We start from the raw sequence: 17,209 nt of genomic DNA on the forward strand, positions 1-17,209 counted from the left end.
ACTTGTTTGTCCTTTTCCTTGGATTCTTGCTCTGTTTTCACCCATATATCCAACAGTATCACAGAAGCAGTTCCTCCACAGTTGCACAGACTGCTGTCCCAAGGGGGTTCACTAATATCTGTGCAGAGTAGGCAGGATTATGATGTTTTGAATGCTTTCTAGTGCTGGTTTTATTTACAATGCTCCTCGTTTCAAGGATTACTTGTGATTTCTTGTGACTGATAGTGTTACAGATGTTGCACTGGAGCTGTGATGGCAGCTGGAGCACATAATGTGAGAACTGAAATTCTGTTTAAAGCTCCTGCAGTAACCCAGGAAAATAATATTCATTTGCCTCCCATTCCATTCAAATACATATATGTGGACACTATGGCCAGATGGCAGCCTGTACAACATTTATTTCTGGAGCTCTCTGAGATACTTTACAGGAGATTTCCTTTAGGATCCACATTGAATAGTGTTGCTATACTAAACTTGTTCAGCTGGCCTGATTCCCTCTGGTCAGATATGTATAAGGGTATGTTTCGAACTTTTTTTCATGGGAAAAAAAAGTAAATTAAAAAAGAAAAATACATCCTAGCTTATTGCTGCATTCTGCAAAGGTCTCTTCTCTTCACCAGGGTTTACTTTGGCAGACAGAGTGTGCATATCTGCCTGTAGGTGTTATTTCCAAGCATGTTTGCTGTTGAAATGATCAGCATCTGATCCTTTCCTATACAGAAGTCTGCTTCCCATGATCTTTTTAGAAGTGGGAGGGAAATAAAAATGTGACTCAAACATCACAATGCTTTGCATAAGGGTACCCTATGGCCAAGCTTCAGGACCTGTCTCTGCCTTCATGGGGTCAAACAAAATGACATGCATAAACATCTGGACCTGATTCTCTAGGTTATATATGCACAAAACCTGGGTCCAAGCTTAGAAAATCTTTCATTGTCTCTGTTCCAGGGGATGGTTCTTGTGGATTATTGAGCAATTCAGTTGCTCAGGAGGCCTAACAAAGTGCTAGAGCCCCTCAGCCCTGAGGTACCTGTGCAAAGGGTTCCTCATCTGCTCAGCCACTCCCTGCTGTGAGATGACAGGTGCTCTGCTATTGCCTAAGTCCTTTTCATTAAGGACTGTCAAAGGCATGTGTTTGCCCAAACCAGTTGGGCTCCCAGGCTACACCTAACTCACGCAGGCTGCATCAAGAACTTGTGGCATCCTTCTCCAGAAAATGTGAGGGGATGCTGGTGCAGTAGGAGCTCCTTTTGCTTAGAGACCTTGAGAAACCCAAAAGTAATATAGGGTGACAAGTGCTGAGGACCCAGACAGGAGTTAAGAAGAGAGTTTACCTCCATGACATAGAACTCTATTGTTATAGCAAAACTAAATAATAAGAGCAACCACAATAATAGCTGTGACTAGGACAAAAGTGTTGATCCATGCCAACATCCTCAGGATACATAAATATATATACATACACACACACAAGCACACTCTTGAGCCTGCAAGTACCAAAGTTGCATAGATAAATATCCAGATAGATGTCATACGCATTTTACTTCTGTAGCTGTTCCCTCTCAAGGATCTTGAGGACCTTTGTGGACATCCACAAACAGTTGAAGTGAATAAATATTGAATGTGCATCTCCACTGACGAAATCCTGACCCTGCTCTGAGCAGGGATGTTGAACCAGATGGTCTCCAGAGATCCCCTCTATCTGCAATGATTCTGTGAAACAGCCTCAGACAACATGGGAAAGCTGGGTTAGGATCAGATCCTTTGAATCAGCTCTGAGCACACCATTCATCAGACCACTTATTAGGACTTAGATGGATGGAAGAAGTAGTTCTCCTCTAAGAATGCTACCATCAGGAATTTTATGCTGATCCCAACTATTACCTTATAAGGAAGTTGGACTTTGATAATCCTCGAGGGTTCCTTTTAATTCAGGATATTGTATGATTCTAAGGCTAGTAAAACTTCATCTTTTTTCAAAGTCTTAGAAAAATTATTCTCAACAAGGCAAAGTTCCTTCTTTGGATGAGTGTTTCCCAAGATCTTGACTGGCTTGTAGTTGAATCCATGAGAAAAAATTAACACATTAATTCAAAAGGACTTGAGTTATGTTGGTACATGGAAAATTCCATCATGTCACTTTTAGTGAATAATGACTCTAATTAAGAATAATCAATTTTCTCTTTTGGTGCAATGGTGCACTCGGGTTAAAGGATTGCTACTCGTTACAGTGACAGCTATAACTGGTATGTTCAGTGCTAGGTCAGGTGGCACAGGATCTATTTTTCCTCTGTTCTCCAAATGGCAGTGCACAAATCCCTTGCACACAGGACAGACAGACATTCATATGCACGTAGCCCAAAATGACTTGAGCCCATCACCCTTCAAGTAGCACTGGTCCATGTGGTTGCATGAGATTATTCTGATTATGTCTGTTGCATCAGATCATTTATGTTCTCCTTTTTGTCTCCTGTGTTGTCCTTTTTCAGGGCTTCCTCACTGCAGCTTCTTTTCCTTTGCACACTGCATACCTTGTTTAGATAAGATATTCAGATTTGGATATCTTAGTCAGCTTCCATGGTATTTAGCTCCACAAAACTTTCTGGTAAGGCAAACCAAGCTGCTTGCCTTAGTGGTTTAGCTTATCCCTGTCATAAAACTTAAGCCTGGTGTGATGGGGGTGTGTGTGGGGTAATGGGACAAACCAGTTGAGAAAATGCAGAGTGGGAGAGGTATGTCACTGCTGAGAATATTTCATTCATGGGGAAGAAAGGTCACTGAGAGTGAGGCATAAAGTGGATGAATTGCCCAGGCAAGATATACAGACACCAGAGGTCATACATTAAGTATGACACTTTTTATGAAATTCATTTAATGGGGGGTTCTGTATATCCTAAACTTTATTTTTCTTCTGACAACAGGAAAATTCCCTTAGGCTACCAGCATCAGCTGTTCTCTGTTATGCTGCCATCTGTTATGTAAAATAACTAGAATTCCTTTTTTCTCCTTCCCCCATGGCTTTCCTGTTTTTCAGCTTTGGTCAGTTTTGTCTTTTTGGTTTTCTTTTATGATGCAATATAGCTTTTTACTTGTTAAATAAATAAAATACTGCCAGCAGGACTTAAATTATTTATCTTTACATATAAAATGCATAATTTTGTTTTTACAGTAGTCATTTGAGAAATGCCCATTGCTTTGCTTTCTAGTTGCTGACTTAAATCACAATGTGTTCCAGAATGTATGGGGCATTTATGCTGAGTGTTGAGGCAAGTACCCTGTGATGGTATGGTGGTGTACTTCAGATCCAAATCCAGATTCAGACTTTAAACATTTTCAAAAGGGAAATGTTACTGAATTAAGGATTAGATTTAGAATTTTCATTCATTTAAGATCCAATACTCAAATTAATGGGCCAGGAATTAAATATATGTAATATTTATACTGCCAGTCCTTAACAGGGTGCTCCATAGATGGCATTAAAGTCTTTGGTGACTTCTTAGGTTGATGTGGACTTTGGAAATATGTGAAACATGCTGTAACTGCACAGTTGTGTTGTTATCTTATTTTAACTATTTTCTTAAAATTATAGCTGTTCTTTATTTTTTTTCTGGTGAGCCTCAGACAATTTTTAGGGCAACCCCTGAACACATTTTCCTGTGCAAACTATACATTCACTGTTCCTCTGAAACTGAAGAAATAATCACTGTACATGTAGAAAATTCAAATTCTATCTGACCAAATGGGTTTTACAGAAAAATTACTCTTCTGCAGATTTTCAGAAGGCTGTAGTAAATCCAGGGTTCAACAGTCTGTACTGCCCTCAGAAGACAGCAGATGCTGTGATGCAATGTCAATCCCTCCAGCTCCCCTTCCTCCTGGGGGTCTGTTCCCTCAGCTGGTGGAAATCATCTTGGAGTCTGCAAACTCTCTGCATCACCAATCTCTTTATAAAAGTTTTTTCTTTATAAACATGAGGGACAGTGGAGCTTTTCTGTATGTTAACCTCAATTTTGAGATGAATTTCCAGGAAGAGGGAAAATGTGATGGCATGGGACCAGCCACAGGAAATTACTGATCCTCTGCTGTTATAAAAGGGACTAAAAGAGAGAAGGTGTTCACTGCCTGGTGCAAAATAGCTCTTCAGTGAACTTTTGCGGGGGAACTGGGAGGGAAGAGGCTGAGGTTTCTTCTTGGAGCTGATCAAGGAGAAGCAGAAAGGAATGACAGGATCTGTTTTCACTGGGGACTGTTGTGTCTGCTGACCTCCTGCAGATGAGCTGCTGGAAATCACACAGAATTCATAACCTTTATGTATTCCCAAACCATCCAGATTCTTTTTTTTTTTTTAGTCTTTCAGAAGAAAAGCCACAAAACTCACACAAAGCCTGTTTCTATGTGTAGGTACTAACTTGTCACCTGCTCCACACACTCATCCCTTCCCTGGATAGCCCCTGGATATTTAAGTGATCAAGTTGTCCTGCCTAAGAACTGTGACTGTCCTAAGGGCCAGCAACAATGGGCTTGTGGGCCCCTGCTTTCACCAAGGACTAAGAGACAGAGATGGTCTGATACCACTTCAATTCAGATATGTAAAATTTGTTACTTAGGTCTCAGCTCTTCTGAGACTCCATTAAAGTCATTAGAGGCAAAATAGGAAGTTGGAGGAAAATTCTCTTCTTATCTAACTTCGACAGTTGCCTTTGAATGAGAGAAATACCCCCCTTAGCACACTCCTTTGATGACACAGAAGGCAGAGGGAAGCTAAAAACAACTTTTACATGTTGAAATTTAAGTGAAGCTGATTCCACCTGGAGTCTGTGCCTGATGTGTACCAGGAGGAACCTGTGGAGACACAGCAAAGCTGAAAGCTGGCAAGCAGTGAGCTGACACTGAGCACAGCAGACTGGGAAGTGCCCACGGAGATGTTGACCAGATCAGTGGCACCACCACAGATACAACCAAAGTTGCTTAAGCTCTCTGTCAGATGCCAGTCAGACAGAACCAAATGCAGCTGCACAGAGATGTCACTCACTAAGGTCCCCTGGGGTAAAGAAGCAGTGTAGAGGTTCCTCTGCTGGAGTATCCAGCATGGAGGATGTGTGGGGATTACCCAGACTTCAGTCTTGTAGCAACACACGGTAGACTGAAGATATTTCCCTCTTTTGTAAGAAATCATGCTTTCTTGGATCAGTTGGGGAAATTGGCAATAAATAATGGCTTTGACCATTATGCCTTTAAGGCTACTAAATATGGGGGAAATTACATATTTGCAGTTTTTACTCTATGCAAGCCCTCTAAGAAAGGGCTACACGTGGTATATTAACTGCATTATTTTTCAGGAATTCTCTGGTTAGGAAACTTCAGGACAGCTGTAAATAGTAAGTTACCCAAGTCACAGGACAGTGGAGTTTGGTCCATGAGATGTGTCTTCTGGGGGCTTTAAAGGGAGTTTATAGAGGTTAGTATATTAGGAAATTTGAGCCAGGACACTGAGATAAACCTTTCTGTTACATGACAGGCGCACTGAGCACTGTGGTGAGTTGCTGAAACTCCCCAGTCATGACTGCACAGCATGCTCAGTATCACTAACAGAAATAAGGGATTCATCAGTGGCAAAAATCCCAATAACTCATCCTGTCTGCCACTTCAGAATGATACATACTCAGATTTCTTTTTCTTCCACGGACTTGCAGCCACCTTCAGGGATCGGACAAGAGCAGCTGTTCAAACACTGTGTAGCAACCCTAAACCATGCAAGGAAGTGCAAAGATTTATCATTACTCTTCATCTCCAGGGAATTCCTGGAAGATGGTGGAAATTACTTTTCATCCCCAAGTATACCATGTCTCTTCTGACAAAGCTATGCCAAGGTATCTTTAATGTCCCAGCACATTTGACTTCTTTTTTTGTGCCCACCAAAGGAAGGACCCAATTGCAAGGCTCATGGAAGAAGAAATATTGAGTTTTCAGCTCAGTTTTGATAAATTCAGAAGTGAGTGTTACAAGTGAGAAAGCCTCATTTAATGGGAGTACTGAAGTCCACATGCTCTGAATTTTATTTTTCCTAATCTCTCTGAAAATGCAGAGAATGCAAAAGAGTTTATGTAGAAATCTGTGTAGAGCTCCTTTTGCTTATGGCCATTTCTGACTCTCTTGTTGACACATCACTTGATGCCCTTCTCTACAACCAATTTTTTTGTCTCTGAAAAGGAAGTGGAAGAGGTGTTCCCATGTGATTATTTTCAGGAAAATAGTCCTAATTTGATGACACTGTAGGCATATTTATCTAATTATGTTCTTCTAGCTGTGTTAAAGAACTATCCTGAGAAGTGCACTCAAAGGAGATGTACATGATCACACAGGTAACACATCTAGCATTGCACTGGGAAGGATTGCAGTTAATTTAGTTAAAACTCAGACACGGGGCTGGGCTGGCAGGACTTCTCTGCTTTGTTCAGGGTGCAGGAGTGCCTCCAGAGCCCTCAAAGCACAAAGAAAATCAGAAACAAGGTAGCTCTGCTGTATCTTCATGATCCAGACATACTGTGCTAGTGATACCTATCGCCCATGTCACAGAGGTAAAGGGTTTGATCCTTCAGCTGGACTTTGGATCTCTTACACAGACTCCCCAACACCAGAGCAGAGCAGCTAAAAGTGAAAACCTATCTGAGCCTTCACGCATCTTTAATTTTGGACAATGAAGCCTCTATCTCTTCTTGACAGATCCAATATTGCTCCTGGCATGGATTTAAGCAGCTGTAATGTCAAGGATTTACAAAAATTCAAGCAGCAGAATATAGCCCAGGGCTTCAGCAAGCACAGTTTAAATGGTATCATTAGGCATTTACTGAGATGTTTCTTGGTGTAAATTACATTACCTGATCTTCACACTTGCTTGCAGCCTTTGTTAGCAGAGACAAATGGTACCATCATAAGTCCTATTGAAGCATTCCAGCTGCTTTTAATGCTATGCTAGTAAATCCATAAATTCCAGCATTTATTAGAAATGCCATTTTCAGACCTTTACATGGAAAAGGAGCTGTTTATTATGAACCAGGTCCATTGCACCTCACATGTTTTTCAGGTATGGCCTACAGAAATCCAGCCTGGAAGTGCAGAGGAGCAGGGCTGTCCTGGCAGACTGCACAATGCCTTGCTGAAGACTTCTTTCCTCCCTCAGCCTTCATCCCTCTTGTCTATCTGGACTGCAACCTCTCCCCAGGTGGGGAATCTCCCTTGCTCACATCAGGTGGTCCCAATGCAGACCAAAGTCTGTAAGCATTTCTCTAACATACACATATAAAACATTTTCAGAGGAATAACAGGACATTTGGAAATGGGAATTGCTTTTCCTTTTTGAGCTCCCTGCAATGGGAGATGTTTACCAAACTACCAGGAGCCAACAGCTCGTGTCGTCCTTTTTCCCCCTCTCACCCTGACCTTGGTACAGCTCTATTATATCAAGATACAATATTCCTACTATTGTTGAACCTCACTTCCTGAGAGACAAAAATCTGGGTTCTCTCCCTCTGAAAGTGTGACTCACAGCAGGAAAAAAAAAACCTTTACAGGAGGTCTACTCTTCCAGAATAGTTCCTCTTCTTCTCATTCTTGAACTCAGGAAATTATATCAGGAAATTATATAATACAAACAAAATGTGTTTTAAAGGGGAAAGGGCAAATTTAGATTGAACAAATATCTTTCCTGTTAGGATGCTCATGATGAAAACTGCAAATGTCTGTCAAGAGCTGCCCTTCAGCCAAGTCTGTGCTTTCTTTCCTGGCCTGAGTACTTTTCTCCTAAAAAACAGCTTACCTGCTGTCTTACAACAGATGCTAAGTGTGAAGAAAAATAGCTGCAGTAGAAATGTAACTTTTAAAACTATTGCTGGTAGAGAGTTGTACAAAGAACTGGAGATACGATTGAAGTTAATGTAAAGGAAACCACCTGTGGACCAGAAGCATTTAATTGCTGTCAACAGGGTACAAATAGTAAATGGCTTTGGCTTCCAGCTATGATGCTTACCAATACCTGACACTTACATATATAAAAGTGGATGTTTATTCTAGAACTTTGTCTTTATTTTCTTTAAGGCTACTTTCAAACAAACCTTTGGGAAGCACTGTCGGCATCATGAGCCCAAAGGCTGAGCAGCTGTGGCTGGGCACTGCTGGTGGGTGTCCAGGCCCTGCCCCAGCCCTGGCCAGGATGCCAGCATCACTCAGTTTGGAGTCCAGCCCCTCTGGAACAGCCACAGAGTGTTTATTGCTTGTGATTAACCCACCCCAGTTTCCCGCTCTGTGCAATGAGTACTGCTCTCTGTATCTGCAGAGTAAATCAAGAATAACTCAATCTCAGTTATTGTGGCATCTAAAGAAGCTAGAAAGGAAATCTAAGTTGCTTCAATTCTTTCTGTGCAATTTGTTCAGCTTTGCCTCCTTCAGAAAGGAGGGAAACATGCAGTGGCAAGTCTGACTGTGAATGTGTTTAGGGAGGGTGAATCTGTGGGTGTAACGCTATCATCCAGTGCAGCCAGGTTCACAAAACAGACCTGTGAGCCTGAGAAAAATGGGCACAGAAATAGAGAGACAGAGAGAAAGAGGGAATAGACAAGAGAGGGGAGAGAGAGGAGAGAGAGGAGGGAGGGAGAGAGAGAGAGAGAGGAGGGAGAGAGGAGGGAGAGAGGAGGGAGGGAGGGAGGCAGGAAGAAAGAAAGAAGGAAGGAAGGAAGGAAGGAAGGAAGGAAGGAAGGAAGGAAGGAAGGAAGGAAGGAAGGAAGGAAGGAAGGAAGGAAGGAAGGAAGGAAGGAAGGAAGGAAGGAAGGAAGGAAGGAAGGAAGGAAGGAAGGAAGGAAGGAAGGAAGGAAGGAAGGAAGGAAGGAAGGAAGGAAGGAAGGAAGGAAGGAAGGAAGGAAGGAAGGAAGGAAGGAAGGAAGGAAGGAAGGAAGGCTGAAATGAGGAAAAAAGAAATAAAGAATAAAGGAAAGGAGGGAAATACATACATCATGTTTTTAAATTATAACTTTCCTCATAGTCTAATTTTCATTACTGAGTCAATATATGAAATTTACAATTTAAAATGTACTAAAGGAGAGTAACACAGCAAATACTATAAGGATGGAAATATAACCACAGCAATAAACTAAAATGGCTCAAGGCATACTAGCTCTGCACACTAGCACCAAACACCTCTCCATCCTCAAATATCAAGAGACAATATCAAGCCAAAGAATATCTCAGAGAAGTTTTTTCTCCCTAACTGTTCAAATCCATATCTGACCTCTGCTGGCCAGGTTTCTCCCCGATGCATTTGCAGAACACCTCATGTCGGCTCCCCAGGAATGTCTGACTGAGGCTGGGAAGTGATGTTTTGTGTACGGCTATTTTGATTCTTCTCTCAGCAGAGTTTTTAGGGAATCTGACCACTGTCTCTAACAGTTTCCAAAGCCTGGGCAGCCAGCGGTGCTTTGGCAGATAGCACTCGGCGGGGTGAGGTGTGCGACTGCCCTCCCGACAGGTAGCCGGCAGCGGGGCCTCCTTTCGCTCACCTGCCTGGGAACTCCCCGGGTCAGGTTTCCCACGGGCCAGCACACCTTTACTGCCACCCAGCCACTGGGACAGCTACGGCTCTGCTGACACAAAAATCCACCCCTTGCTCGTAGAAAGCTTTGTGGTCAGACTGTTATTAACGCGGATTTTCATGCTCATGATCTTGCTGTGTTTATAAAAAACGTAATTGACTTTCCTTGCTCGTTCTAAACATTTAGGAAGTGCGGAGAGAATGTGACTGCATGGGAACATGCCGGGCTGGCCCAAAGCTGGGAGAGTTCTCTCCCACTGCAAACCTGCATCTGAGATGCATGTGACAGGTAGGTGATTGGTTTAGTACATCACCGAGCAGCATTCACACACAGGGTGTGCTGCAGGGACCCGGAGGAGCACAGACCACAGTGAGATGCATATTGCAGAGGTACAAGTCTCCACAAACACCCCAACCTCGTGCTCAACCCTCAACGAGAGCCATGGCCTCGTGGGGAAGCATCCCCCCCTCCCGAGTGCTGCAGGGAGCATCCCAGCTCTTCAGTAATAATAATAATAATAATAATAATAATAATAATAATAATAATAATAATAATAATTTAATTTAATGTGACCATCTGGCAATGACAGGTCCATGAACATTAATGACAGGTAGCCTCTAAAAGTAGCTTCAGACACAAACTGTTGTGTTTCTCAGAATTGCCAGCTCCTGTTTTAAATGGCAGAGTTTGTGAGCTCTTGAGCTTTAATATAAAGTGTATCATGCACTGGAACTGGGAGCTTTGCGTGGACTTAAATGTACTTTCTTCTTTTTTGCATTAGTATGTTGGTTTCATACTGTAATCCTCGGCTAGCCACAAAACTCTGTAGACTTCTAGATGCTTGTCCCCTCTTAATGAGCCCAAAAGACTGAGTTCTTGGTCTTATGACATCAATGTGACCTCATATTTACATGGAAAAATCAGTGGCTGAAAGTATTGGTGCAAGTCAAATCCTGAAATCCTTTCCCAACCAGAAACCTCATCAAAATCAGTAGGGCCAAAGATGTAAGAATTGCTCATGTAAAAGTTTCAGGGCTGTTCTTTCAATCTACATATCTAAAACATACCCGTTAAAATGCGTCAGATCAGCTTGCTTTGTGTCTTTTCTTGCTAACTTGAAAAATGCCTGGATGATTGCACAATCACAATCCTTCAAAGAATAGCTCTGATTTGACTTTAAAAAAGCTTCATAATGCTGGATTTGCCACACAGACTACACTTGCCTTTGGGATGAATGGGGTATGTTCTGCCTATCAAGCCAAAATCCATGCAGCAGTGCTCAGATTTTAATGAACAGAAAATCTTTGCTGGAAAGACAGGTTAGACTTGATTTCTTTTTTTCTTAAGAAGAGAAAATGTTGTCAGTAGCAGTGGGAAGGAATCAATGTGTCTTCACTGGTTACAGCAGTTATAAGATCTTGTATATGAAAAAGTATTAGAACAGCATGGCTTTTACATTTTCTGAGGAAAATTTAGTTACAGATTCATATTGATGAACAAATGCCATGAGCTCTTCCCACTGCTATTGACATTAAGGGGAATTTTGTCTTTCATTTTCTAAGGAACAACTTTTGGTTATTCTCTTTATTCCATGCACAAGAATGCTAACTGAGCAGCACAGGGATTTAATTTCAGAACACGCTTGTGGGACATTATAACACAGACAATGCAGAAAACCTGATTTTAAAGATATGTCTTAACATAGACACTGCTGTAGGACCAGGGAATGTGCCTATTGTGTAGACAGCAGGCAGCCATGGAAATCAAGGACCGCAGACTGAATTTAAGTGAGTTCCTACTGTAAAGCAGGAGAGGATAATGTTATTCATGGATTTATGAACAAGGAAGTAGTGAGTAGGAGTGGGGAGCTGATCTTATCTCTCCTCACTGCTCTGGTAAGACTAATACTGGCAAAGTGCATAAAGTTCTGCTGCCTTGTATTTTAATTGTAAAAGCTGGAGACAGGTCAGAGAGAGGATGAGAGAAAAATGTCTCTCTACAGTGAAAGCCTGGAAGGAATCTCTCCGCTTACCTTATCAAAAAGATGGAGACATGACTTGATTAAAGCATACAAGTACCACCACAACAAGATAATACCATATGCAAAAGATCTTCTTCATCTAGTGGGGAGAGCATAGCAGGAATCAACGGCTGGAAGCTGAAGCCAAACAAATTCATACAAAGAAACCCAGGCATGCATTATTAATAGTAAGAGCAATTAATCCTGGGAACTACTTACCAAAAGTAGGGCTGGATTCTCTGTCTCTTGATGTTTTCAGATCAAGATTGGATGTTTTCCTAGTAGAGATGCCCCAGGCAAACCCTTATGAAAGGGAAGCAAGGTGAGACATAATAGTCTGTGATACACCATCAGACCGGTTGAGTAGATGATCCTGTTCTTACTACCCACTGGCTCTATCTCTGCTAGTCAATTAAAGTGTCAGGACCCAGGCCCAGACTCCAGAGCCTGATTACCTATGCTGTTAAATTGTTAGGACAGTCCTTCACATGTTGTTGATCAGGGTAAACTGACCCTCTCCCAGACACACTTAGCACTGTTTGGGAACAAGCATAGTCCAAGGTTACAGGAAATTTGGATATGGGCACTGTATTTTGGAGAGGAAAGGAATATAATAGTGGTACATGCTGACCAGGCCACCCTTTGGCAAGATCCATTTTTGCCTGTATTGCTTGCAAAGATTTGGTTTGGCTACAGCAGCTCGAGTTTTGACACCAACCAAGAGCAACATCTGTGAATCAAATATTCCAGAGCCACCTCCAAGTAGGTGGAATGATGTTGACACACTCACAGCTTTGAAGAGCTCTAAAAGGGAAAAGGGAAGAATGTTTTGACATATTTTGAATATTCAGAAAGGCTAATTGTTTCCTGAAGTAACTGACATTCCATAGGAGTAGTGTATTCCTGCCCGTCATGTCCATACTAGATGGAGACATTGAAGCAGTGCTTCCCACACAGCCCTGGCAATTAGGCAACATGGAGCCTGATGACTGGGATCTTTTAAATGTCAACACAGCTTCCTACTCCAGTGCTCACCCGGCCCTCATTAGCAGCACTGAGTTAATGTCTTTGTTGCTGCTGGTGATGATGTGCAGGGACACAAGTGCTACCCCTCGATGTCTGCTGTAATAGGAGAACAAGGAGTACAAGTTCAGGATTTAGTATCTCGTCTCAGGGATCCCACAAGGATGCTCTTCACTGTTTCTGAGTGCTAGAAGCATTTCTTGCCTCCTGAATATTAAACAGACACTAACCCTCAGGCTTTTTATAGAAGAAAAAATCCCATATGTTCTGGCTAAAGCTTTAGCAGGCTCTAAACAATTTCTACAGTGAAATTGCATCTACAATTAATTTTTCCAGCACTGTTGAACCTGGCAGCACAGTAAATATTGTATGGGTCATAAAGACAGCTGGGCAGCAGTTGCTGGGCTACCACTGTGCACATCAGAGGCCCCTAATGCATTAGTTTGTCTTTTGGGAGACATGGGACAAAGGACTGGAATTATAGCAAGCCCCTACATAAAGACTTCCAGATTTCATCCCTGTTTATAAATCAGCCAACACAGAGCCCTCAAGAGAAAACAAACTAGTACTGCCACTTCTTTCTAGTGTAAGAAATGAAGGCAGAAAGACCACGTGCTTTAGGCCCCTGAGATGTACAAAGAGAACTGGAGGACAGGTCTCAATCCCAGGCCTTTGTGCAGAGACACCACGTGGCTTTATGGTCCTGGATGCCTCCAAAAGAGATGTCTTGCTCCATGCTGAGTACTGAAGTGCCATGTCTACGTTAACAGATAGTACCTGAATGAGGGACTTTAGCATTAGTTCCCGTATCTCCCCAAATCTGCCTTTTGCTTGGTGTGTGTCAAAAAACTCTTGCCCAAGAAAACAGAGCAATTCTGAATCTCTCTGAGATTCTCCAAAAGAGCTCCACAGTTGCAGCAAGGGAATGGGAAAAGACCCTTTTCAGTTCTCTTCTGCAAGCCTGAAGATCCTATGCTGACAACAAGGTCATCTATCTCAGATCAAGGTTTATTATTTTTTGTGAAACTCAGATCACTCAACACCTGGAGGCAATTTCCTAAGCATCTGCACTTTTACAATGTGAAGCCAAGGTAGGATGAAAGGGCAAGACACAGTCAACTCTCAGAAAATCTGGCACTCCTGGGCTTAGCAAGCTTGCCTTAGCTGAGTAAAGTTGCCATTTGCAGGATATCTGTGAAAAGCTTCTGGATTAAGTGAAGCAATGCTATGGTTGTGGTTTTCACTTCATTATACAGAACACCCTTATTTTAGAAAATTTCATTCACATTTCATGCTGGCCTTAAAATATTATGTTGTCATAAAAGGTGGATATAACACTGACAAGCAGAGCTCTGAAAAGATGATACAAAAATGTGAGTGAGGTGTAGAGAGGCCCATGGTTTGCCATCACTCATCCCAGGCCAGCCCGTGCTCCTGCAGTCACAGCTCAGGCACGGTTCAGGAGCTGAACCGCTGCCAACAGACGTTTACCATGGGCCCACTCAATTTTGGAGGGAAGGTTGCTTACCTGTGTGGTCATGAGGAATGCCACAACTCTAGGCCATGGGGCAGAAAGTGTCCTAGAACTACTTTCTTATTCACAGTGGTGACATCTTAGGATTTATCTTGCCAGGACATGAATGGAAAGGAGCAAATGAAGCTCTCTGAAGCAATTTAGACATCAGGACTTAGCAGAAAAAAAGTCTTTATTAAATTTATTACATTAAATTTAGGTGTCTGCATCCAAGTGTCAACACATGATGTAAAGGAGAAGTTGTTTTTATCACCTGAGACCTTGGTGCTCTCTCTGGCTTCTAGATAGCAGTGCAAACATATTTGTGACTGTGCTGTGTCAACTCCCACAGCATCACATAAAAGTCTTGTGCATACCAGGACATGTGTCTGGCCAATGGAGCTGAGCCCACAGCCCCTCTTAATACAGAGCTGAAACCCACCCCAAACTACCTAAGGATTGATTTTTTAATTTGTAGTAAATGTCATTAATTTTAAAAGACAGACAAAGTAATGTATTGATCTTTTAATTAAGATAATTATAAAGATTGAAATGCTCCTAGTTGTTTTATTCAAAGCATAGAGAGGTATCACAGATATCAAGGGCTACCAGTGTGGATTTCCATACTTTGTATTACTCTTCATTCTCCAATTCTAGGTACTGAAATTTTGCCTGTGTGAGATGGCATTGTGTTTTCAGAGAAGGTCATGGGTGGATCATGTCTCTGGATACAGCACGGGTCTCTAGTATTTTTAATGTTTTTATAGAGCACAAAAAGCAAGTGTGGGGATAAATTCCTAGGACATATCCATGCTGCTACTGCCCCCTCTATGACAGTGACAGTGAATTTCTCAGCCTGAGGCTCTGCAGTGTGAGAACTTCCAACAGAACAAACAAAGGGACAATTGTAAGAACAGAGTGGTTTGGCAAATAAATAAGAGACTTCCTTGGGTGGATTCAGAGTTGCCAAACTGAGCCTGAACACACGACCTAGCATCTGTCAGGACATGTCTGTGTCCATGTCCAGTCTCGTGAGGGACATGCTGTCAGGCAGGACGAGGTCTCAGAGATCTCCACTCTGCTGTTGATGGTCTGCTGTATCACAGCATCACAGAGTATCCCAGGTTGGAAGGGATCCACAGCTGGGTTATAGAATGTCTTGAGGTGATGAGAGATCCTGGGAGCGTCCCTCACCTCATCATCATCCCATTTTTTAGGTTTTGTCTTCTAACTTCTGTAACACTTTCAGCATGTGCGTCTAAGCTGGATCCAGTTTTGAACCACGTGTCCTTGGAAACTGGAGCAACCCTGTCTCAATCATATATTCAGAAACTTGGGACACAAAATGCCTCTGTGCACCTTGGATTAGGCAGTGTTTCACCAGTCACAGCAGAAAGCTTTAAATGAAGAGAACTTTATTAGAGGGAAGGGAGGGAAGGAAACAGAAGGAAGCAACAGTCAGGGAAATCTGAATTAACACCCAGGCAGCCCCAGGCTTGACCCTCAGCAGAGTTATAATGGAATTAGCCTGGACTCTTTCTGCTTGCAGCTGTGACAGCACAGAGGGACAGCACTGCCCTCCTGCCTGGTCCCATTCACTTTGAAACATGCCTGTGCTCAGGATGTTATATTGGGGTGCCTGCTCAGGCCATTTCCAGGGCTCTGAGCATGCCGTGGACAATGCAGTTGCCCCAAACTGGTGCCCAGTAGCCTTCAAGCCACAGGTTTTGCCATGGAGTGTTGTGGTTCATGCAGTACCTGCTCTTGCTTACAGCAGGGACCTGCTCCCCTCTGCAGTCATCACTTGCTTGGGTCACCTCTGGGCCACCCACCCACAGCTCCTTTGAGAAGCTGGGGATGCCTTTTCTCCAGGCTCCCCAATGGGGCCGGTGAACTCCACACCTTTTAAGACACCCAGGATCGTGTTTACAAGCCTCCTGGGTGCAGCAGTTGTCTCCTACCATGTGTTTTCACCGTGCCAAGGCCAAAAAATGTAGTTTATAGATATACTATTGCAAGTGACAAAGATGATTTCCGTGATGCAATAATACCTGGTCTGTGAGGGGATTGTCACTCTACCTCATGGCCAGAGGTGATGGGTGTGCAAGGCGGGATGATATCCCTCTGCCCCCTGATGCCCAAGAAGAGGGATGTGTGCTCAGGTACAGGAGGAAGAATGGCACAAAAGGAGGTAAGGAAAGAAAACACAGAGAACAACAAGGGGGGGGAAAGAGTAGGCAGAGCACATGATATGAAAAGGGTCAAAAGAGCAGGTAGAGAGACAGCCCATCTGAGACATGGTGCAGCCATTTCCTACTCATAATACTTCATTTTCCCTGAGGATACCCCAGCGCTTCTCCTTCTTCCCCTTCAAGTCTTTACCACTGGCACAATCTGTGATCAGGGGGCTGCAGGCCAGGGCACCTCCTGCCTGGACAGCCACAATGGCCCCAGTGCTAGCGACTTCCAAAAGAGCCTGGAAATACTTGTTTCCACCCTCAGCATGTTTAGCACTGATATTAGCCTTGAAGGCTTTTATATCAAGAACGAAATGCATTTGGTTCAGGTTTGCCAAGTGCTGTTACAGTCCATACTTGTATTTCTCCAAAACCTTCCTCCCGGCTCCCAGGATATATTCTCCCTCTTACTACATGCTACAGAAAGTCCCTTCGTGCTGCACACGCGAAGTACGGGGTTAACTGAGCCCTTCAGAGCGCTCAGATTTTTGAAGAATGGGCCGTGGGCATTGTTCCTTCCAGCGTGCTCCCTCCCGTGCGAGGTGCGGAGCCGGAGCGCTCCGTGAGTGACACGGGACAAAGCTCAGGCTGCTGTGACAGCCCCGGAGCCGCAGCCGGGCTGTGGGCAGGGCTGCTGGCCCGGCCAGCGGCGACACGGCGCTCTTGGCTTCGCTCAGGGCGTGTGAGAGCTGCTGGCACCCGGCCGGCAGTGACAGCGCCCTCTCTCCCAGGGCCCCCGGGCCGGGCTGCCCCGCTCCGGGCTGACTCGCGGAGATTCACTAATCGAGGCAAACGCGAAATATTTGACATTCCTCGCACCCTCTCACAGGAAAAA

General features: G+C 43.4%; 1 long non-coding RNA gene across 1 annotated transcript; it reads right to left on the minus strand.

Moving 5' to 3' along the window:
* Positions 1 to 1,347: 1,347 nt before the first annotated feature.
* Positions 1,348 to 15,801, minus strand: LOC137470249 (uncharacterized). The gene is made up of 3 exons (XR_010996964.1): positions 11,821 to 15,801; positions 11,614 to 11,701; positions 1,348 to 1,725 (listed from the first exon to the last, which is right to left on the minus strand). It is a non-coding gene; the product is annotated as an uncharacterized lncRNA (long non-coding RNA).
* Between the last annotated feature and the right edge of the window lie 1,408 nt (positions 15,802 to 17,209).

Source organism: Anomalospiza imberbis, chromosome 3, assembly GCF_031753505.1.
Source record: "Anomalospiza imberbis isolate Cuckoo-Finch-1a 21T00152 chromosome 3, ASM3175350v1, whole genome shotgun sequence".
Taxonomy (NCBI): Eukaryota; Metazoa; Chordata; class Aves; order Passeriformes; family Viduidae; genus Anomalospiza; species Anomalospiza imberbis.